This window comes from Nelusetta ayraudi, unplaced genomic scaffold (assembly GCF_046127955.1).
Source record: "Nelusetta ayraudi isolate G7.1 ecotype Tasmania unplaced genomic scaffold, CSIRO-AGI_Nayr_v1 ptg000002l, whole genome shotgun sequence".
Lineage (NCBI taxonomy): Eukaryota > Metazoa > Chordata > Actinopteri > Tetraodontiformes > Monacanthidae > Nelusetta > Nelusetta ayraudi.
This window is the reverse complement of record NW_027466052.1, coordinates 7913135-7936543: the sequence shown is the minus strand read 5'-3', so window position 1 is coordinate 7936543 and position 23409 is coordinate 7913135. Positions and strand designations below refer to the sequence as shown.

The window sequence follows — 23409 nt, the reverse complement described above, 5'->3', positions numbered from 1 at the left end:
GTCCACTTGAGGCGAGCAGCAGTTGGGATGATGATCTGGTGTCGGATCCAAACGGCAGGCCGGTCGCCAGTCGAGCGAGTCAAGCGTGTAGTCAGTCAATGGGCAGCAACATCCTCCCAACATAAATATGAAGAAAAAAAGAACTGCAGACAAATGTCGGCTGATTCTGGCTTACTACAGAAAATATGTATATGTAATATGTATACTGCTTGCGTGTTGTGGATATTTTTGGTTGAACGCATGGTGTTAATTAGGTTGCTTTTACTCACATCAAACTGCCAAGTCGTTTAGACACTTTGATGGCATTTACCTGGAAAAGGTTGAATGCAGGAAGCTGCTTCTGAAGCTCCCTGCTGGGCCCACCTCCCTGCAATATCAATAAGTAAGTATTAAGCCAGTGATTTTAATTGAGCTTCATACATTAAAATTAGAGAGTGGAGAGCGTTTGAAAGTTATCGGTGCGATGAAGAGGGTGAAAGGACTTAAAGCTTGTCTTTAAGTGCAACCTGATGTTATATAACGTCCTGCGGCGGCTGTGCTCTCGTCACGGTTCCCTCCCTGCCTATTCACTCGCTGCGTGGCAAATGGAATTATGCTGCAGACTGTCGCCCGAGCTGCTTTGTTGTTTTGATGCGGCCATTCATTCCCGGCTGTCAATAGGTCTTCGTGGTACCTCAGCCGCTCCGCACATCTCGTCAGATTAGATGGGATGGAGAGTGTGGTCAGCACGCGCGCTCCCGGAGCGGACCTCACCGAGGCCCAGCGCCGCCTGTCTCGAATCTCATATCGATCAGCTAATGAGATGGATTCCATCAATCATAGCGCCGCTCTCCACTGTCGGCGTGACCTGACCTGCCGGCGGGAGTCTGAAATATGCACGGCGGCCGCCGTCTCACGTTGAACACGGCGGTGTGGCGTCGGAGACGGTCGGCTGCGCCGTCCCACTCTGGAGTGTTGCAGAGATGCACTTCCTGCTGCACATTTTCCCCCCTAAGTAAGCAGCCACTCAGCCTGCTGCGACTCATTACTCCGAGGACGCTCCAGTCTGTCCTCCCCCACTCCAGTGCCACCAGTAAGCACTGTAATGGCGGAGAGAACAGTTTGTCCTTGATGCTACTTCAGCACGTGCACGTTGCGCGCTCGCGCACGCAGAATCTTGTCTTGCCACTCGCCTCCTTTTCTCACTTGCTTTGCTCAACATACACAGACTTCATGCCTCACTTCCCTTGCCTTTCTCTATTTTCCAGCGTGCAGCTTTGTTACGATTCGTGTTCAGCACTGGGAACAGGCTTGTCTGAGATCTGTAAAGGCCTACAAGTCCCATTGTTTGGCGCTGGCACTCTGAGCCATTAGCTACTCAAGCAAGCAAGCGCGTTGAAAAATGGGCATTCTGATGCGCTTGATTGACAAGCGCAGTCGACTGTGAAACACAAAGGAACGGATGAGCACTGCTTGTTTATTCCTGCAGATTTTGTCACAGCATCAACTGGATCCTAATGGTAAGAATGTTGTATGATTTATATGATGTTCTAATGATTTTGTGGGTTTTTTCTAGATGTTAACTTAATAGAAACAAACCAATGTGTGGTGTACCATAACCACCACATTTATGAAGAAAAAACTGTATGTTAAACTAATCAGCATTTTACGCATTATCATACTACATTGCTGAATAGACTATAGATTGGCTTTCTTCTGACTACAACTTACTGTTAAAATGACGGCTAGCTAAAATGATAGCAAATTGGCAGCGTTGTGAGATTCCGTCTCATTAACACTGAAACTTTTTGCTTCTCAACTTCGCACCAGTACTTGGTTTGCAGCCCCGCTCGGCACTGCAACACTTTCCTTGGTTTGAGCATCTGCTCACGTCCCACGTCACTGACGATGACACTGTGTCTAAGTCAGCACAGTGCGGACACGCGGAACTGTTGAGAACTAATGTTTGCGAACAATGTTTATTCGTCTGACCTTCAGTCTCCTACTTTCAGGAGGCTGAACATTTATTACCCTCTCACTCCTCCCAAAAAGAGGACGTCTTCCGCAGGGTGCATAAAATAAATTACTTATGTGACAAGTTTTTGGTGGACAAGGTGTGAAAGGTGCATAAAGAAAATTAATTAGATTTAAAAAAAAAAAAAAAACTGGGACGATCACACAGTGTTTGCACACCTCACACTTTTGTGATACATTGCATAGGGTCTCTCCAAGTGCAATTTCTTTTAGATCAGTGAGGCACAACCCACACTCTTCCCTGTGCACACCCATCCGGGTCAGAACTGGATGTCTCAGCAGCATAATGTCTCGAGACACTCATCCAGGACATGAACAAGAATGTTAGGTTTTTTCTCATTAACAAGACACAAAAAGAAATTGGCGGGACTGAGCCCACCCCATGGACTTGCGGCTGACAAACTGGCAGCACTTTCAGAAAAGATGTATAAACCACTATATAAGTCTAAGTAAAAGAAGATTTCAATAATATGAATACTGAACAATTGCGTATTGGCAGTATAGTGTTTTTAAAAGTGTAAAGGACGAACTGAGACAGTGATTAGCACGCCGACCCCCGATGGCCCCGACCTCTGCTGACGCCCGACGACACCGACCCCCATGCATATCACAACATGGACTCGCCGAGCCGTACGCGCAGGGTCGAGGGCCTCAAGAGTCTCTTCAACCTGACACTGACCTACAGGAAGGACTCGGACATCCACGTCCGCTGGAAGGTGGCGGTGCGCAGGGCTACCGACGGCCCGTTCCAGTTCCCGCTGAAGAAGCGCACGGTGTGCTGGGTGTTGGATTCCGAAAACCTGGAGAGCAACGGCAGCAAGTCCTACTCATTCTTCACGGAGCTGGCCAAGCACATCGAGGTGGACCTCCAGTTTTTTTTTGGGGGGGGTGAGGCTGTCAAATGTAAATTTTAGGCCTTGATAAGACAAACACGTGGGTGTTTGAATGAGCTCTGCTTTTGCAACCTTGGAAACAAACGCTACGAACTCGGTCATTTCTGCGTCTACATGAAATGGGTTGGATAGTAAAGACTTAAAGTGGGGGAACAGAATGTCCAAATTGTGGCACATGAATACCCTGTCTACAGGCAGAACATGAGCAAAGCAGCATTTTGACGTTAGGAAAGCCCGATTCAACATGTACACAAAGATTCACATTAATCTATGTCCTTAGTTGCAGTAAGGAGAATTGGGCGGCATTTGGAAAACGGAGTGAGCAGAGGGCTGGACTGCAGTTATACGTCTGTTGTTATGGGGCGTTGTCCAGGCCAACATTTATGACTGTCATGTTTGAATAACCAATAGTATGTCCTACATTGCTGCTTTAATCATGTTCTGCCTGCCAGTTACAGAACGTTATGCAGTCAGTGTTCTGCATTGTGGATCTTTCATGCTCAAAGCTGATCCAACGTTCTAACTATATCCATAAAAATGAAGAATTACCACAATGATTTAGAGGCTGGTAAACATTGTTTATTGTCTTCTACTGTTTTCAGTGCATAAAATTGTAAAATTGGCGACATCAGAAAACAAAGTGCAATTGCCTGTGATATATTCATATTCAGTTCAAAAACGAACAGTACATTTTTGGCCGATATTAAACAACTTGAAATATGTCACTTCTTGTTTGTCGTATCAAATAAATTAGAGCGTACGCGACGTAGAGCTTGATGAGACGAACGTGTGGTTGTTTGTTGCACATCGATGCGACATTCCTTGGGGGCGCTACGGCCATTAAAGTTTTTTCCTCATCTTTCGGTTTTTGAAACCTACGATACAAATGCTTCCAACTCGGCCATTTCTGCATCTACAGGAAATATAGTGGCATCATTGTTTAGCCAAGGTCTTCAGGAATCTAACTGTGTAACTTGAATCCAAGTGTGAATAACGGTGTAGGCGTGGCCAGTGAATGAACGAACAGTCCAACTTGGGGGCGTTTCAAACAAATCTCACTTTTTGTATGTCATATCCAAAAGGTTAGAGTGTACGCGACATAGAGCTTGATGAGACGAACGCGTAGGTTTTTGTTGCACGTCGATGCGACATTCCTAGGGGGGGCGCTACGGCCATTTTAGTGTTTTTTTCAAGTCTATGCCTGTAGGTGGCGCTCTGGAGGAGCGCTTGCCCTGATTTTGTCACCACAGGAAGGTTTTCGCAGCCTGGACAAGTGATCACAATTTGGTGCGAATCAAAGCATGTTAAGGGGGTGAAAGTGGGGTAGACAGTCCCCATTTTCTCTAGAGAACGCTATTGAGTGGATGTGAATTTCTTTTTCAAGAAATCCAAATTTCTGCATGCGAAATTTGGTGAGTTTTGGAGTATGGGAAAGGGATGAAAATGGGGTTCAAAATCTTTTTTGAAAAAGACCTCTACTTTGAAGGGCCGTAAAATGAAAACTAAAGCCTCTATCACAAAGTTTTTGATGATTGTAGGTGTGACCTACATCATACTCCGATTTCAAGTCTGTCGCACCTACGGGAAGTGAGATATTGTCACGTGTTTGAAAAAATCAGGAAGGATTTTTTTCAAATACGTGACAATATCTCACTTCCAGTTTGTTTGGTAGGTTGTTGATAGGTTAGCATTTATGAAAATTAGGTATGAATTCAAGGAACACGTGGGTCTTTGTCCCATGTGTCTACGACCTCCCTAGAGGCTGCTATGGCCATTCTAGTTTTTTGATCTATGGAGGGGGCGTTATTGAGCAAGTGTGTAACATTCTTTCAAAAAAGGAAATTCTTTACGGATCCAGGTTAAGGGGGTGACATTGGGATTTGAAGCCTTGCGATGACCTGCTCTGCTTCAGAGCTGGTCTATCGCCGGGGCTCAGTCCCGAATAATTAGCATGTGTTTATGTCTGACTGACTTAAGCCACACCTGTCCATACTTGAGATTGTGTAAAATTTCATACTACTCTATCACTGCTTACGTGTGCACACATCCCTCTCCCCCTCTCTCACCATCATACACACACCAAACCACCTCCACTGTCCATCATTTCCATTCTGCAGGAAAGAAGCTGTTGGATGTTGTTTTTTATGTCGTTTTGATGGGTCGCCGTCAGACCCTAAACTGACTCTGCGCATCAATCTGGGAGTAGCCAGAGAGACAGGGTCACATCTGTGGGGAGACGAGTGGCATGATGTATTTGTATGTGCATGCATCAGACGTCGACCTCCTTCTGTTCCGTCCGGCTGCCCTGCGTTGGTCTGACCTGCATCCCTGGACCGCGTGGCAGAACGCTTGATGCTGCATTTCTTGACAAACAGCCTGATGCAGGCAGCCAGGGGCCCCGGTGGCATGTTTTTACGACGACGGCTATTGTTGGGAGTGTCTCGGCTCGGCCCTCCCAAAAACGTATGCCGGTGGACATGGAGAAAAATGTAAAAATATCATCCCTGGTGTGTTTCGTTATTCACACAGATGGCGGCCATCCCAGCTTGCCATCGTTCTGCATTTTGGTGTATGAGAAATGCATCAACATTTGAATTTGTTTAGATCAAGTTTTTTAAAATATGCATGAGGTTCATGTTGCGCCCCTGAAAACAGTGAGAAATAATCACAAAGAGTGATAGCGATGTTTCCTCAATACTCAGCAAAACTACTCTTAACTGAACTCAAAATATTCCATTCTGTAGTTTCTTTTTTTAACCTAAGTAGTCAAATTCTTTGTTTAGCGTGTACAAACTTGGCCAATAAAGCTGATTCTGATTCCGATAAACACTCTGTTAACACACAAAACATATTATAACATTCTCACAACCACTTTAACAGCTTGAACCGCTGACAACATACCTGAAAACAGGGAGAGATAATCACACAGAGTGATAGCCATGTGTCCTCAATCAGAGCGTTTACCAGAATGAGGAAAACACCGACTTCCCCTGGGTGTTGTGGGTGGAGACCAAAACTCACCAATCAAGATTACCATGCAGATCACTGATGACACTATTATATACTGTATCTATCTTTTTTAATATAAAGAATGGAATACTCAATGAATGAATTAAACCTCTGAACATTTAACCCTGTTTTTTTCCATAATATTAGTTTGACTATATCAACAATTTTTTTTAACACATTTTATAAATCATTTTAACACTATCACAGCATTGCGATGCATCACAGACCATGAATTTACATTTACGTCTCTGCGAGCTCATAATTTCTTTAGTCCGTAGCCGGTTCTCTGTTTTTGCTACTGGTTTCCTGCTACTGCTGCATCACAGCCAATCAAGTGCTGCTGTGGAGGTCACATATTGCTGCTGTTTATTCCAGCTGACAACATGATGGAAACACTTCCCGCGTTAGGGCAAGACAGGGTTTCAGTGATTAGTATTGCCTTACCTTTAATTTGTGCTGCCTGTCATTCACGATTTTGTGCTCTTTCCAACCAACTGAATAAATGAGAAAACAGATGCAGCGGTCACTCGGCGTCTGATGTGTGGAGATGTTGTCGCAGGTGACCTGCCCGGGCTCCACGAGTCACTGGTGGGTGTGCTTTAACGTGGTGACTGCAGATGTCGTTAACGCTGTACAACACCTGCATTCACACCCCTTCACCCATCGTTCCGGAGGGCATTGAAGGAGCAGCCGTGTCTCCAAGTGTTGCCCGAATGCGACGTTCTGCTTCTCTTTCAGAGGCGACGCACAGCAGCTGCTTTGGCTTTAATCCAGTTTTACCTGCCGTGCAGAAACAGGCCGTAATCAGCGCGAACAAGCGGGACAAAGCAGTGTTGATGTTTCCGCCATCGCCGTCCTCTACATGCTATTGAGCCGGAACGTCCTCCTGCCTTGCAACAAAAGCCCGCCGTTTTTTTTCTTTTCCATTTGAAAGTGAGAGACTTCAATGGTGCAGAGTCTTTATCAGGCTGCTCAAAATAAAAATCGCCATGATAAGGATAAACCTTTAAAGGCGATCGATAAATCTATTGTTCTGTTCTTGTTTGTCATTTCTAGACGTCTGTTTCACATTTTAACATTACTTTCGGCCTTTCACATTATTTGTTTGTTTAATTGGATAAAATAATGTAATCAATAATTTAATCAAGCCTAAAAATCGATTACAACAGCTGCAGCTCACCTCCCATATTTGTTTTCTTACTTCAAGGAGCAATAAAAGAAAGAGACATAGCTAAGCATTTGAGTTCATTATTATCATTATTATTATTATTATTATTGTTATTATTTAATTCGTTAGAATGAAATCCTGCTCTGGACCTGCTTCTCAACATGAGAAAAATTCCAAATATTCCAAATATCCTGTTATTTTTTTGACATTTGCACTCTTTAAGTCTCCAAGCAGTGACCGTCCCACCACTGTGTCTTCAGTTGCTTGGTGACGGGACGTCTCCGGTGACCGAGCTGTCAGACAGACGTGGCAGGCATGTGAGAAAAGCATGCGTCTGGGCGGAGGGGCCATATGGCCTTCAACCATTCATTCAGCTGTGAGAGTGGCTGGGGTGAGGGTGAGTGTGAGGGCGGGGGAGGGGCGTGTCCTGGCGTGCACACCTTCGGACGGCGAACGTCGCAGTGGGAATAAGATGGTGGCGAGACGAGGTGGGGGGGGGGGCGCAGCCAGTGAGGCCCTCCGCTGGAGACAAATGGCACGTGCTTATCGGAGGTTTGATTAAACAAGAACCCCCCCCAGAGAGACGTTTTATCGTTGGACGGGAGGAACCGCCGGTGGCGATGGTGCTCAGAGTTTTGGTCGATGCTTCAGCCTGAGAGTGACAAAGTGTTAAAAAGGTTGTTGTCTCTCCGCCCCAACCCCACTCCTGGGACTGGATAATCTGGAGATTCATTTATTTTTTTCCCAGGCCGGAGGTCGATGCTTGAACGGCAGTTAATGGTGATCAGGTGTCCGGTGGGGAAAACACACACACGCACACACACACGCACACACACACGGGTGTTCAACATGTAGCTGATCAGATTTGTCTCCCGTAATGCAGTTGCCTTTGTCTGCAGACGGAGCCAGGCAGCATCATCCTAAAGTCGTTTGTCACTGATAATGGCTGCTCGCTGCTGCTGCTGCTGCTGCTGCTGCTGCTGCTGAGGTCCCCTGAGTTTCTGCCTCATCAATACCGACGGCGGAAGAGAGGGAAGGGCTGCCTGTTTTCCGAGGACCCATCGCTCTGTGTGTGTGTGTGTGTGCCTGCGTGCATTTATGCAAATCGCTGTGCGAGCAAAACGCAGAACTCGGTGCAGTGTGGCGTCCAATTTTTCTCCACATGACCCTCAGTGGGAGTTGTTGGGTTGGAGCACTAGGGGCCGGAGAACCCTGCGCGTATGAATCAAAGGAAATAAAAAATCTCTTTGCTTCGTAACCTTCACGCAGGCCTTTTTGCCGACACGCATGTCCGTCTTCAGGCTCGGCTGCTTTTTTCTTAAAATAGATCCAGAGGAGCAGCGATTGGCCAATTGGCTTATCGGAAGATAAAATCTAGTGGAGTTTGCTTTTTTTCCCTTTCGTTTTGGTCGGTGTAGGGAGCTTCAATCAGTGCTGTTGAGTTAATTAGTGCAGCTGGATCCGCCAAGTAGAGAAGGTCTTCTCCTGCCTGCTGCAACCAGACTTTACAATCGCACACTTACAAGTTGGAAGGGTTTTTTTGGTTGTTTTTTTTTAATTGCACATATGTTCTGCAATTTGCGGTTCGACGTTGAGTTTGGAGAATTCCGCGCCGACCGTGATGCAAACGATTGAATAGAGTTGCATTTTGGATGGTTGGATCGACTCCCGGCTGCTCGGTGACACTCCACCATATGTTGCCGCTGTTGTTTTTTTGTTTTTTTTTACTATTAGCGTTGCTCGTCGCTGGGAAATTGAGATAATGAGCTCGTCAGCCGTTGCTGCGGGAGACATGACGTCCCAGCCAGCGCCATCGCTCGATCGGCTGCATTTGGATTGCTGGGGAAAAAACAAAATCTCAGCTGTTGATTTTTTTCCATTTTATTTATAGCATAGGCCCTTTAAGAAAAAAAAATTGGAACTGGGACTGCGGTGAAAGTGTTGAAGAAGAGATGGAGGGACGGTGCAGTGCAGGGCAGAGCAGTGCGGCGGCAGCAGGGGATGATGGGTAATCTGTAGGTGTCTGCTGAGGTCGGGAGGACCGGGGCGTCCTCTCCTCCCTCTGGTCTGATCCTCTCCAGCTCTGTTGCAGGGTTTTTTCATTTTTGGCATCTCATCAAGCTCAGTCCTCACCCCTCCCTCCCTCTCTCCCTCCCTCCTCCACCACCACCTCCCCCTCATCATCGACACCCCTCTGGATCTGACTCACCGCTGGGATCTGTTCCTGGATGCCGCGTCTCTGCAGGAGCCGCGTTTCAGGAGCGAGAAAGCGAGAGAGGCTGCGTCTGATTTTTACATTTCAGTGCCGTGCGCGTGCGTGCGTGTGCGCGTGCGAGCAGCAAGAGGGGCCGTCACAGTCTGAAACATTTTATATTCCCTCTTCTTCCATCATTACTGTTTATGTTTACTTGGCTGAGAGGCCAGGCGGCAGGTCGTTCTGACGCTGTTAACTCCGGGTCTCCATTACTGCACTGCGAAACCCCCAATAAACTGCTGAACGCGCTGCTTTTGTCTTTGCGCTGATCAATAACCCTCCGCCGTGCAGGCTTAGCGAGGCCAGAGCAGAGCGGAGCCACGAGGACTGTTTGCCTGATAACCTTGAGAGAGAGAGAGAGAGAGAGGGGGGGGGGGGGGAGAGAGAGAGAGAGAGAGAGAGCGAGAGAGAGAGGGGGGGAGGGGGAGGGGGAGAGAGAGAGAGAGAGAGAGAGAGAGAGAGAGAGAGAGAGGGGGAGAGAGAGAGAGAGAGAGCGAGAGAGAGGGGGGGGGGGAGGGGGAGGGGGAGAGAGAGAGAGGGAGGGGGAGAGAGAGAGAGAGAGAGAGAGAGAGAGAATGGAAAAAAAGAAAAGCAACAACAGTGTGTTATAGTGCTGTACTTGACTTGCCTCCGCAGCGCTGCTTTCAAAGAGACAACCCCCCTCCACCCATCTCCTGTGGATCAAGACCACAGCCACTAACCACTCACCTCCGTTCCAATTCAAGGCGCTGGTGATATTTTCAAATCTCGCAGGAACGCTCCTGTGCTTCAAGAAGGGAACGGTTTCGTCCGGCGGACTCCAGTTTTTAGGCCAAGTGCTTCACTTGAGCTTCTCTCCTCGTCACTCAGGCCAGTTCCACGACATCGCTAGTTGGTGTGGCAAGAGATCATCACATGTGCGGGAGGTTATTGTGGATATTTTCCCAGTTTGAGATCCATCTGACGGCTGCTCGTTGGATGACACCAAGGAGTGGAGCAGTATGGAGACGTGTTATGTTTATTTTCTTTTTTTCTGACACCCGGACACACGGAGATGTGAAAATGCTAGGGAGTGTGACCAGAGCCTCCCTCTGACTGGAGCGTGACTAACTCGATAAACGGCTGAAGTTTCTGGTCCTTTAAAACTGATGAAGACGCTTGGCCGATAACGTGGGAAAATCTTATTTAATTTTGATACATCATCAAACTTCTGACCTTTAGGTGTTTTTGTGGTTTTTCCTTTGGATTATTTTGTTAAAACCTTGGACAGAATTTGGACAAGTTTAATAGGCGACAACAAAATATTTTGATACCATTATATTAACATGAGAATGAGAAACAACATTAAAAGAAAAAAAATTGGAGCGCACTATTTTCTTAAATAAACAAAGTGCAAAAATTATAATTTGAGAGCAAATTCAAAGAAAATCAAGCAACAAAAAAAAATTACAATGAAAAAAAAAAACAATTCTGTAAATTTCCCCATGGGGGTGGGGGTGAATAAAGAATGATCTACTTTCAATGGAATAAATGTATCATATCAAGGTCTTGGCCTACTTTGGGATAAGTGGCCTATTTGATAAAACTGCACCATTGCATGCAAGGATGAAACTGAAACTAAAGTATCAATATCAACACACTAGCATCGGTCCAATACCGATAGCAACTTGGGATCGATACCATGTGTATTTTTGATCCATGCGCCCACTTCTAGCTTACGTGCTAAACTTACTGCGAAGGGACGAAAGCAGAAGAGCGACCCGTCACGGATGAAGTGACGGAGCGGCTGCAGTAATAAGGGAGCAGGGAGAACAAGAGAAGAGTGACTCCTTTAGTCTGGCGAGGAGAGGAAGAGAGTGACTGGAATGTTTCTGCTTGATGTCAATTAGAGCCGCGGTCCCGTCGACTAATGAGACTTGGGCCTCCGTTTCCGCGCTCATTAGCCGACCGGAGAGGATCAGACCAGTGTTTTGACGACTCCACTCCTCACAGGTTGTGTGTGTGTGTGTGCGCGTGTGTGTTTTTCATGTGCAGCAGAGCCCTCAGACTTTTCTGCAGACCCTGGCCATCAACATGAAGTGTCAGGCTGTATCTGCGTTAAGCTGCTGAGTGATTCTTCTGTGTTGGAGCGAAGAACCTGCATCTGGGAGCCTCCAGAGAGTGACACACTGTCACACACCAAAATCGATGGTGCACGTTCAGGTTAGGGACGCACAGATACCACTTTTTTACAGAGTGAGTAGAGTATGAGTACTTGCCAATACCCATAGCGAGTACCTAATAAGGCATTACCCATCATATAAATTATTTGATTTATTTGATTGTCCCACAAATGTTGTCATTTGATCAACATTCCTCAGCGTATTTTTCTAGAACAGGGCAACTGTCACATACATACATATGCAACTGGTATCTGTGTCATGGTATCGGCACATATTTTGCAAGTACAAGTAGAGTACTGAACTCTGGTATCGGTACCGATACCCGATGCTGAAATAGGTATCGGTGCAGGCCCTACTTAGGGTGAGTCACACCCAGAGTCGTTATTGCCATTGGTCACTGAGCAGGAGAAGATGTGGAGGGGATGGCGGGGACCAGAAAGAAGAATCACACTATATTATTGAAATGCCTTCATGTGAGTATTGGCACCGCACTTATCATTTGCCAAAACCCTTTTTCTGATGTTGCGTCGTCTCATTCCCTCTCGCTTTGCAACTTCTGTTCACCTCTGTGCTCTTTTAACGAGCTTGGTCCCACGTGTGGGAGACGCAGGTCGAACGCCCTCTGGTTGTCGCTGCCTCGCAACAGGTAGCCGAGTCCTCCGAGCACCTTTCGTTAAATTGACTGGGTGATTTACAACTCTGTGTTTCTTATCAATTATTGCAACGCTTTAATCATCAGGGGTAGCAAAAAAAACAGCCCCGCCAGCTCCGCCATTAAGACTAACCGCGGCTCTTTGGCAGCTTCAGCCGACGTCTGTGTGTTTGTGCGTGGGCTAGTGGGCCGATCAGAGCGCATGAAAGGAGACCTGGGAGCGTGTTTGATGATGCCGTACGTGTAGGGGAGGATGCAGCTGCCGTCTTTGAAGAGCTCCAGTTAAAACACAACACAGAACGTGTGGGCTTCAAACAGGGAAGGGTGGTAGGGGGGTCTGGTGCAGGGGGGGGGGCACACGGTCCTTTGAAATATGACGAGTGAGAATTTGATCAAAATGTCACTGTGTCGTAAAGAAAGAATAGAGAGAATGGGCAGACCGCGGTCGACGCAACAGTGAGGCGGTCCGGCAGGAAGTTCTGCTAAGCAAATAACTAAACACTCACTTCCTGGATTCATCATCGTCAGTACCTTCACTCAGTGACTCGTAGTTCATGTCCTCCTACCTGGACCTCTTGTCTTCGGCAGCACGGAGGAAGGTGCTGTTCCGTAGTGCGGCGCCCCTTTCTCTTGCAAAGCGCAAATTTGAAAACGGCTTGTTTCGTATTTTGACTACATTAGACATGTTCAAATTCATTCCGGTTGTCGCAGGCAAAATCCCCTGATTGCTTCAATCAAGCCAGTGGTGTTTGCACTTTTTGGTTTAATTGTTTGTGTTTGGCGATGATTCACGTTTTTAATCAATGGCGGTGTTTCCATTTAGAACGAATCCTACAATCTACAAAGCAAATCCTGCGTCCTGTGCCGTGAGCCACCACCTTCACTTCTCAAGTCAGATTTTCTTTTTGATCTCGCTGCCAGTGATGGAGCCATTAGCACTATTGTCAGCAGCAATGGGGGGAGGGGCTAGTCGATGAAACAGCCTTAATGGGATTCCGATAAAAATTTACATCGACAGTGACGGGAAAATCTTGATGCCTTGACATTTATGGATCTACGACAAATGACAGGGTGTATTAGACAGTGGCGGTGCTCATTTATCTGCGCGCTAAAAAGGGAGATATTGAGATAAAAGGATTTCCTCTGCGGAACAGCGAAAAGGCGAACTCTGCCTGGAAACAGCAGCATTCTCTCCGGCTTCTTCACAAGCTCAAATCGCACTTTCTAAATTTTCAACTTTGCAGATGGTGGAAAAATAAAAGGGAGGTGATCCTCATTAGCATCGAGGGATTGTTTGCTTCTGCGCGAGAGGGAACAACGGCGGAAGCTTGCTGGAAGTGTTGACAGCGTGTTGACGGCTTTATTAGAATCTTTCCCACACCGTTAACGCCTGCCACTTTCCAAGGTTAGAGCACAAACAAGTAGTGTGTTTGTGTGCGCGTGCACCAGCGTGTGTGTTTTATTCCTTTTAAATTCCAAACATCAAAGCTTCCTTTTGTTGCAGGCTCAGTCTGAGGAGTGTAAATAAGACGCAGCAGGGCCCGAACAGCTCCTCTGCCTCGCTTCTTCTTCCGACTCGCACCGGTGCCGAGAGGTTGTGCTGAAGTTGCAAGCGAGTCGGCGCCCCCTTGTTCTCGCCGCGCTGAGCGCCGAGGAGGGGCGTCCTCTCCATTTCAACGGCCTGTCTTGGGAAAATGTGCCGTTTTGCTCTGCAGGCCTCCTAACGGACTCCTAAGGACTCGAGAACTTCTCAAAAGTCTTTGCGCTCGCTGACCTCTTTCTTTTTTAGTCTGAAAAGCACGTTTTAAAAAGCAACAGCCTGCTGCTGGCAAACAAAAGTGCCTGTGAGGTCTAAACAAGCCTTTGGTAAGAACTGCCAGAGGGTCAGCAGGACTCTGTGTTACCTCTACAGCGTGAGCAGAGAGCAGGACTTTATGTTCCATCACTTTGCTGTTACCACTGCTGAAAATGTCTGAGTTGCCAAACTGGGCTAAGTTTTTTTATGCAGCTGTTTATTTATTTGAAGGCGCTTGGCTTGCGCTGATTAAAGTTGATCGAAAGCTGAACTCTGACAGCTGATCTCAGCTGATGAGTTGTTTGCTTGCAATTAGCCAGTATTTGCTTTTTTTTTTTTGTCAGGTTTTTGGCCAGAAATAGGTTTTGGTCTTTATTTGTGACCTGTGTGACTGTTATGTTATGTGTTAATGATGCCACCAGGACGTTTGTGACTCTGGCTAGATTTGCTCAGTACCTTCTTTTGGTGTAGTTTGAGAGCTGCTCAGACTCCTGAAAGCACGATTTGGATGTGGCTTTCACTTCTATTCTTTTCCCCTTCTGGTATTTTCCATGTATTAACAAATGAAGGAAGGATCAGTTGATTGTCATTCAGATCCAGTTTACTCTGTCGAGTTACAGAAAGAAGGTTGTGGGTTCGATTCCCTGTGTCTCTTTCGATTCTTTCCATGTGTTCCAGCTTCCTCGCGCAGTCCCAAGACGTGGACATCCGGCTGATTAGCAACTTTGAAATGGCCATAAATGTGAATAGCTGATTGTCTCTCAATGTGGCCGTGTGATGAACGAACTGGTGGCTCGTCCAGGGTGCAGCTCCTCCTTCCCCCTCAGTCACCCTCAGACAGCCGGGACTCCAGCACTTCTGTGACCCTGAGTGCAGGACAAGTGGTGCGAGGGAAAAGGATGGATGTCCTTTTGAAAGAGGACTTAACTGTATGCACACACACACACACACACACACACACACACACACACACACACACACAGAACTTGTTCAGGTTTTAAATCTCAACACTTTTTTTGTTATTTTTTGTTTGTTATTTTGCGCAATGTTCCTGCAGTGCGGGTCCACACCGGCCTGATTGGGCTGCAGTCTTATCAGTGCTGCACAGATGGTTCTGAAGATGTGAAGTTCTTCTCGGGGGCTGCAGAGGCGGCAGCTGCTCTGACATCAGACAAGGTGACTCCAGCAGCTGTGGCGGAGGTGTTCACCATTTGGATTACAGGGATAATCCCTTTATTATTTGACAGCGTGGTTACGTGAGTCTGCTCTGACCTCTGCAGTGATGTGATTGTGCCGTTTGCGCTCGGATGACGCTTTTGCCTCGCCGACCCTCCTTTTTTTTAGCTATTGCCTAAACGAAGACCACGGCCGTCTTATCTGAGACGGCGATTTGATCAATAGACAAAATCACCGCAGCCTCCCAAAAGGCCAATATTGTTGTGTGGTAATGGAAATGCTCGGCCACACCGACGAGGCTTTCTCCCAAAGTAATCCGCATTGATTTTGCGGGGCCATTTTGACAAATTGAGGAGGGAGTTTTAGGTTTCGCATCGGTCCAGGTTTGCACTGCGCAGCGCTTGGTCCCTTCGTTGTTGAAAGACGCCTCGCGCTGACACCAAGAGATGAGCTGGAAGAGTGAAAAACAAGAACAACCACCACTGCAGCTTGTTGCGGCAGTTGGCCAGTTTTTTTAAATCGCTGTCTGTTATTCGGGACCGATGGTTGTTTGTTTGTGTGCGTCTGGACGACAATGCACATTAATATTTATGCAAGTGTGGGGGAAGTTGCTTGTGCATTCATTTGCTGTGAATGACAGCTGGGGAGGTGCAGCTTAGAATTTGCAGCAGCAGGAATCTAAAAGAAAATGTTTTTGTTTTTTTTTAGTCCCCATTCTTTGTTGCTCTATTTTCTTTTCTTTTTTTCGTCTCCCTTCCTTGTAAAGTGATTCTGTGGGAGCTCTCGTAGGTGGGACACATCCTGTCGTCCATGCCAACTGCAGCCAACAAGCTGAGAAGTCTGGGTTACTCCTCGTTCGGCTCCGACCGCCGCCTCCGGTGCTGCTCTGCAGACAACGTCGTGGAGGGAGCTCAGTGCATGAAAGATTTGGCAGGCAGGCAGGAAATTCGGCGTGATGAGTCCAAATAATTACGGCAGCAGGTCCCGTGGTAAAATGTCACATGAATCCTTTTAATGTGTTCTGAGGAAGCACGATGCATTAGGCAGTTAATGGAAACGGCTGAATTCAAAGTAACTTCCTCTGTTGATGTCGGTGCACTCGTTTAAGTTGTTTTTTGTCCTTTTTCCGAAAGGACAAAAGATAGAAGCGGGTTTGCCGGGTTTACTGGGACGCAGCGAACACTCAACTCACGTGACCTCCAGTTTTCCTCCGTTAAGTCCAGAAACTACCTGAATGTTAATGTGGACTGTGTTTGACATCAAATCAAAAAGCAAACGGCTGGATTTGGCTGACAACATTTTTCTAGCCATCGACAGCCCGCTTAACAGTGATTTCAAAAAAAGCAGCAGCCAAAACTTATTTACACTATAATGAAGCTCCATGTTGACCTCAGACCAAAGCAGTTGTTTCAAGGTCCCCAACCTTGGTCCAAGGCTCATATATTCCACCTCCCAAATGACAGTAACGTATTACTTTAATAAGTTTGTATAAAACCTCTGTTAATGCTGGCAGGTTTTAGAATTTAAAGCACCGCGGCTCCTTCCACGGCCCTAAAACTGATTTCTAACAGGTCCGTAGGAAAGAAAAAAAAACACAGCTTCTGCGAAGAAACCATAAATCACTCGGCCGTGAGAAATATTATGCCTTCAGGACACTCTCCAACCCAGAGCATTTATCACACACACTTTTTTTTTTTTATGGAATGAATCCCTCTGTAAAACTGAGACCTTTGCAGAATTAGAATTATTTCCCTCTCTTCTCAGGGGACATTTGAAATTATTCTCTTTGTATCTCCATCCTCCTCCTCCTCCTCCTCCTCCTCCTCCTCCTCCTCCGAACGGAGGCTCACATCTAGAAGAGAGGATTAAATGTGGAAATAATTAAGTGGTAGTGATCTCGCTCGAAATCACAAAGCGCCGCGGCGTGTTTTCACCGGGAATTTGCTCGTCGGGTTGAGCGCCACTCTCTGCGCGTCCTGTCCCTAATCTCTTCTCATTTGCGTGACGCCGCGCAATCTCCTCTAATTTCTAATGAGCCATCCTGTTTAGAGGATCTCTGCCCTCGGCCTGGCTGCTGTGTGAGTTGCTCATCTGCTTGTGCCTTCCCCCGATGACACAATGAAGGTACTGTGTGTGTGTGTGTGTGTGTGTGTGAGGGGGCGGGGGTGCATCCAGTGGCATTACACTCACTATGTTCATTAGGGCGCTGAATGCTTTTCTCGGGCTCTTACTAATAATTAATGAAGTAATGAGCTTCCTCGGTCACACTCAGCTGTCTGGAAAAATCAGGATTAGTCCCTAATTTGTGCGTGTTGACAAAATGTTTTGTCGGATTCCTTTCCGCCCGCCGTGCTCACAATGACGCCGTGACTCCGTGTGATGGGCGGCGGACGTCCCTCAGGAAAATCGGCAACGCTGAAATCGGCTTTAGTTTTTCCGATGACAGTAATTACACACAGAGTATCCAAAGGCCTCAGATCAGCGCGACCACTTTCCGCTGGAGGTCAGACCCAGAAAGCTCCTCTGCCGAGGTTCTCACCAGCCTTCAGAAGCCTCAAGTCAAACTCAGACAGACTTCAGTGTTGTCGCCTGTCGACGAGCAATTCTGGGCTTTTATTTCCACTTCCTCCATGAGTGAAAATTAACATGGAACATTTGAGAGGTCACAGTTACGATTAGTTCAGTTAAAACTAGGATGTATGTATTTATGTATGTATGTATGCATGTATTTATGTATGTATTTATGTATGCATGCATGTATTTATGTATATATGTATGTATATGTATGTAGTGTATATAAGTATATGTTTGTTTATGTGCATATATCCATATTTATATATATATATATATATATATATATATATATATATATATACACACACACACACACACGTATCTATGGCAGTATTTGCAACACATAACTTGGTGTTTGTGCGTGCGTGTGTGTGTGTGTGTGTGTGTGTGTGTGTGTGTGAGAGAGTGAGGCCGTATCAATCGAGCCACTCTTACCCGAGGCCACACTGTGCGAGCTAATGTGCAACTTAGAAAATACAAGCTGGTCGCCGGCCACCCGGGAGGTCGAGGCTTCACAGGAAACATCGAAACAAACCATAAAAATGTCTTTTGAAGAGCAGGAAAGGAAGCAGCAGCAGCAGCAGCAGCAGCAGCAGCAGCGGCAGACAAACCGGATGCCTGAAGATCCAGGTCCCAGCCTGCTGCTGTCTAGTGGCTGTCTAGAGATTTTGTGCCACAAACGGGCCACATGTGTGCCCATAAAGTTTAAAGCTCAGTCTGAGGCCGAGGGTTTTAATGGAGCACGGAGCAGCGGATGCTCAGCTGGATGTGCGTGTGTTGCAGCTGAGGGGTGAAACACTGAAATCGCTCGTTGAAGTCACTTGGAAACCACGGAGAGCCTCCAGGAGCCGTTTAGTCGCAGTGGCACTGGCGTCTTCCCAAAGACAGAGAGAGGGAAAGAGAGATAGTGAGACAGAGAGAGATAGTGAGACAGAGAGACTCAGCCGTCTTTCTCTCTAACACTCTCATCATTTAGTTTCAAGCGTTCACCATCCCAGACTCATTAGCACCGTCGAGCCAACCTGCTCATTTTTTCTGGGCAGGTCACCGACCTGCTAGAGACACATATTATTGTCAAGAAACGCTGGTGAAGTCTGTTTTGCATAGCGTGGAAGCTAAATGGGATGATTCATTCTGGGCTTTGGAGCTGGCAAACGTTCACGCCTGACAGCGCCGGTTATGCTCAGTGTTTGTAGAACGTACATCCGATTAAAACCTTGCGGATTTCACAAACTCTTTCCATGATGGTCGCTCACAGAAAGTTCTCTTCTCTTAAATGTGCTTCACCAAAGAGAAAGTTTAATTTCACCTCATCCTCTGACTAACCAGGGTTAGGGGGTTGCACAACATTCAGTAGAGGCAAGTTTAGTGGAAATATATCATCTTTACATGTCCACAGAATGTGGACTGACAATGATTTTTTTTTTTGTCTACTGATGGCTGTGTTGAAAAACACTGTAGATTTTGTACCGTCAAGACATAAACGTTTCAAAATTTTATGTAAATATTGATCCGTGACAAACTGAAGTCAAAGTGGATCTTTCCGTCTCCTCCGTCTTTAGAATTCCCGGGAGCGTCTGCCATCACGCCGACGCGTCGCTCCTCTGTCTTTGTTAGCAGTTTGTTTGCGGAGAAAGAAAAAAACAACAATGGGGGACATTTTGGTGAGACTCTGAGGCAAGAAAACAAAGGACGCAACAAACCCTTGAGTCAACAACACGTCAGCCCACACCGTCTCCCTCCGCCTGAAATCCTGTTGGCTTCAGGCAGAGATTACAGCGTCCACACCAGGCTGGAAGCCTGACAGAGCTGCTGCTGCTGCTGCTGCTGCTGCTGCTATTGCTGCTGCTGCTGCTGCTGCTCCTGCACTCACACTCAGGCCTGCCGCACTCCTGTTTATGGTCTCATCTTTTCTTTCCTTCAAAATTACAAACCCTGATTTCATCAAGTCTTCTAGCGCAGCTTTCCGGTTAATGTTTGGTTCTCCGTCCGATTTTTTTTCACTTCAAGGTCCGGAATTCTGTTCCAAATTCAGCGAGTGTCTGTCTCACCTCTGTGGCACAGAGAGTTTTTTTTTACACAGCAAGGCTTACATTTTTGCAGGAAGCTAAAACAGAGGACTGTAAACAGAGAGCTAACATCAAATCCAGCTCTCGGATCTGAAAAATCTCTCGTCATATGGAACCTTTAAAAAATCTCTAGGTGCATTTTCAGCATCACTCACTCAACATCAAAACCGTTCATACAGGAGGTGAAATTTCCGTAACGTTATTCCTGCTTGGCAAAACAAAAAGGTTTTATTTTGTTTTCGCCAACGTTTCACAGGAAGCAAAATCTATATAAAAAGGATAAAAGGGTCTGCAACACCCCGAGGATGAGTGTCGTTCCGAGGCCTCTGTCTGTGCGACGCTGTGAAGACTGGAAACCTCCTCCTCCTCCTCCTCCTCCTCTCCACCTCGCACTTTGTTTATCCCCCCTCTGCCATGAGAATTCAACCAGTGACGGCTGCAGACTCTGTCATGCAGAACTGAGAGGGTCCCCGAGTCCCACTCATACCTGGCTGTAATTGAAAGGAAGGCGTTGATGTCTTTTTTGCTTTTTTTGCTTTATAATGCGAACTCGTTTTTTGCCGGATCTTATGAAATCCCTCATCCCTTTTTCTTTTTTAGCTCGTCCTGAACGAGTCGGACCGTTCGTCTTTCGTCGTGCTCTTGCTCTGCTGGTTTTCTGACGCTTGCCCGTCACTCTTTGCCCGGTCTGGCAACCTGATTGCTTTTTCTGTTTGGCATGAGCAACTATAAAAGACTCTATGTGCCTTTCCAGACAACTGTTCTGTGATGTGGTGATGAGGCCATCCAAATCAGAGTTAGACGTATGTTTGTAGCCAGCAAGGGGAGACCAAAACGCAGTGAGAAGATTCTGCTACAAAATAAACCATCTTGAGAGAGAACAGCAATTTCATTATTTTTGAATGAAAAAATATTGTCCTAATTGCTGAGTGTCAAAGGTAATATCTTTGTTAAGGGCTTGAAAACAGTGGATTGCCAACATAGAGCGCTAACTGTTAAACCGCTGAAAACTTGAACGTGAACAAATTATTGTGTCGTACTTTTTTGGTTCTGTTCAATTAGAAACGTCTGAAATAACATCTGGAAAAACACATTGTGCAGTGGAGCCTTTGAGCCGTCCACCTGCCACTCGCTGGTGTGACGCGGTGAGTCGAGTCAGCCGGCCTCGGCCGGGGTCTCCCTTGGCACAAACAGGAAGTTGAGAGGATTGGCTTGCAGACAACATGTGACCGGTTGGGTCATGTGTGTGCAGCAGAGCCACAATCGCGTCGGCGACCCGGACTCCTCATCGCCGCTCGACGCAACCTTTGCTTCAGAAGTGTGTTTTCAAGCCCCCCCGATCCTGACTGCACGGCCTGCCGGTGTCAAGCCGAGTTCTATGAACCCGCCTTAAATCAAACGCACCCGTGTGGTGGGGGATGGCCACGCCCACCAGGCAGCAGCCGCGGCCGACCTGCTGTTGTGCCACTGTTTCCATGGTGATGGCGGCGAGGTGCTACTGCGCGCCCAGGCGAAGGGATGATGTACCGGGGGCCGGGTGGGGGAGGGGCTGGAATAGGAAGAGGAGGGAGGGAAAGAGGGAGAGATGGAGCGAGCAAGGGAGGAGGGAGGGAGCAGGTGGCAGCTGGAGAGCGGCGTTATCAGGAGGAAGGGAGCCTCCGCCAACAGTCGGAGGCAAAAAAAATAAATAAAAAAAATACATACACCTTTTTGCCTTTTGCTTGCGTGTGTGGCGGGGAAACACACACCTCAGGATCAGTGCAGCGAGTCCCAGCGCAGCGACACACAACACGCAGCAACAGAGACGATATCGGGACCATCAAAGATACTTGAAGGTTAAATGAAAGCAACATTGTCACACAGGCATTATGAGGACTTTATCTCCCACCAGTGCCTGGGCTCACCTTCATTTGTCTTTCACCAGAGTGGCACACACACACACACACACACACACACACACACACACACACACACACACACACACACATATACGTGTGAAATGTGTTCAAGGTGAAACACAAGTAGTCAATTTCTGTCTTCTGTTTTCTGGTCTTGTCAACATCTTGAACGCAGCTTCTCAGTTTGCAGTGTGTTATTAGTCCAGCTAGTGTCACACACACCTCTGTACTGAAGATAAAGACGCATTAAAGGAATCATGTGCTTTCATAAGATGCTCCTCAGCCGCCGCAGCAGCAGCAGCAGCAGCAGCAGCAGCTGCTACGGCAATAAAACAAATCCCTGAAGTGCCTCGTGGTTTGACGGTGGCACCCAGCGGAGACGCGCCAAGAGGGAAGATGCCAAACGTCCACTCGTGCAGTTATTTATACGCACAGCGTGTTTTAAGCCTGGCTCAGTTCAGGCGATCGTCCCGGAGTGTGTGGCGGAAGCTGTTTGCTATGCAGGGGGTCTTGCGGTGCGGCAGGCCTGAGCTCTGTGTCAGCGAACGGAGCCGACGGCGACAGATTTACCCGTCTGTCCTCCGTCCGAACCTCGATTCCACGGCATCCCGTCGCCTCCCCGCCGTCACTCGTCTTCCCAGAATGTTGCTTTTTCACCTGGGCACGCCGTTATCTGTTTTTGCTGAGCATTTTGTTCCCCATCCATCCATCCATCCATCCATCCATCCATATTTTATTTCAAATGCTGCTGGTATTCTTAACTGAACTAAGTGACCGATTCACAGACATCAACTGCTGCACCTTCTGTTTTTACTGTTTTTACTCTTACTTTTTACCTAATTCTGTATTCTGTCTCTAAATGTGTTTGTATTTTTAGTGCTGACCTTGTTTTTCTTGTTGTCCTGTGTGACAATTTCCACCCTGGTGGACAATAAAGATTTATTCTATTCTATTCTATTCTATTCTAAACCCACCTCCTCCTGCACTCACGGTGGTGGGGGTTGTGCTGGAGCCTCTCCCAGCTGTCATAGGGTGAAGGCAGGGTTACCTACTGGGCAAGTCACCAGTTCATTGCAGGGCCACATTGAAAGACCAACAAACATGCACCCATTCACATTCACACTCACACATACAAACAATTGAGAGTTTTTCCCTGAGCCAGCGTCAATCCATGTGATGTAAGAAACCATCTGAGTGTTGTGGCAACCAGTCTTTCGTCAAATGTGAGTGTGCGTGCATGTGTGTGTGTATGTGTGTTTCCATTCACACGCACACACCCTAAGGTAGTTGTCAGTGTCAGCTGATGCTGACGCTCGGCCTTTTTATGCCCCGCCTCCACCCCAGGCATTAATTTAACGCTTCATTTTTTGGAGAAGAAATTGTCTGTAAGGAAAAAGCTGAGGCAGCAACGCGGCGCTGTCCATTTAATCAGCGGCTCTTCCTGTTATTAAAGAGCCGCGGGTTACCACCGGACACACGCTCAGCTTTAGGGAGCCGTGTGCAGCTCTCTTCATGACACAGACGCAGGTCGGTTCTTTAAACGGGGCTTTTATTCAGACACATCTTGGAAGCATCAATTTGTTGACGCCGTGAGAACTGCAATGTAACATGGAAACCAACATGAAGTGCATACTAAGAAAATAAAGGCACACAAAAAAATAGCGCTCTTTTACAGACAGATAAATGACCTCGTTGGGCTGCCTATCATGACCAGAGGGTGAAAACTGTAAAGTCCTTTTGTTAAGCTTCTCTCTAACCGTCTGTGTG

General features: G+C 47.0%; 1 protein-coding gene and 1 long non-coding RNA gene across 4 annotated transcripts in view; one reads left to right on the top strand and one right to left on the bottom strand.

Annotated features, from left to right (window-relative positions):
* Nucleotides 1–23409, top strand: part of fam189a1 (family with sequence similarity 189 member A1) — a 70503-nt gene that overhangs the window by 7710 nt on the left and 39384 nt on the right. The gene's annotated exons all lie outside the window — the stretch shown is intronic.
* Nucleotides 41–5883, bottom strand: LOC142887830 (uncharacterized). Its single transcript, XR_012926604.1, has 3 exons — nt 5808–5883; nt 311–367; nt 41–113 (listed from the first exon to the last, which is right to left on the bottom strand). It is a non-coding gene; the product is annotated as an uncharacterized LOC142887830 (long non-coding RNA).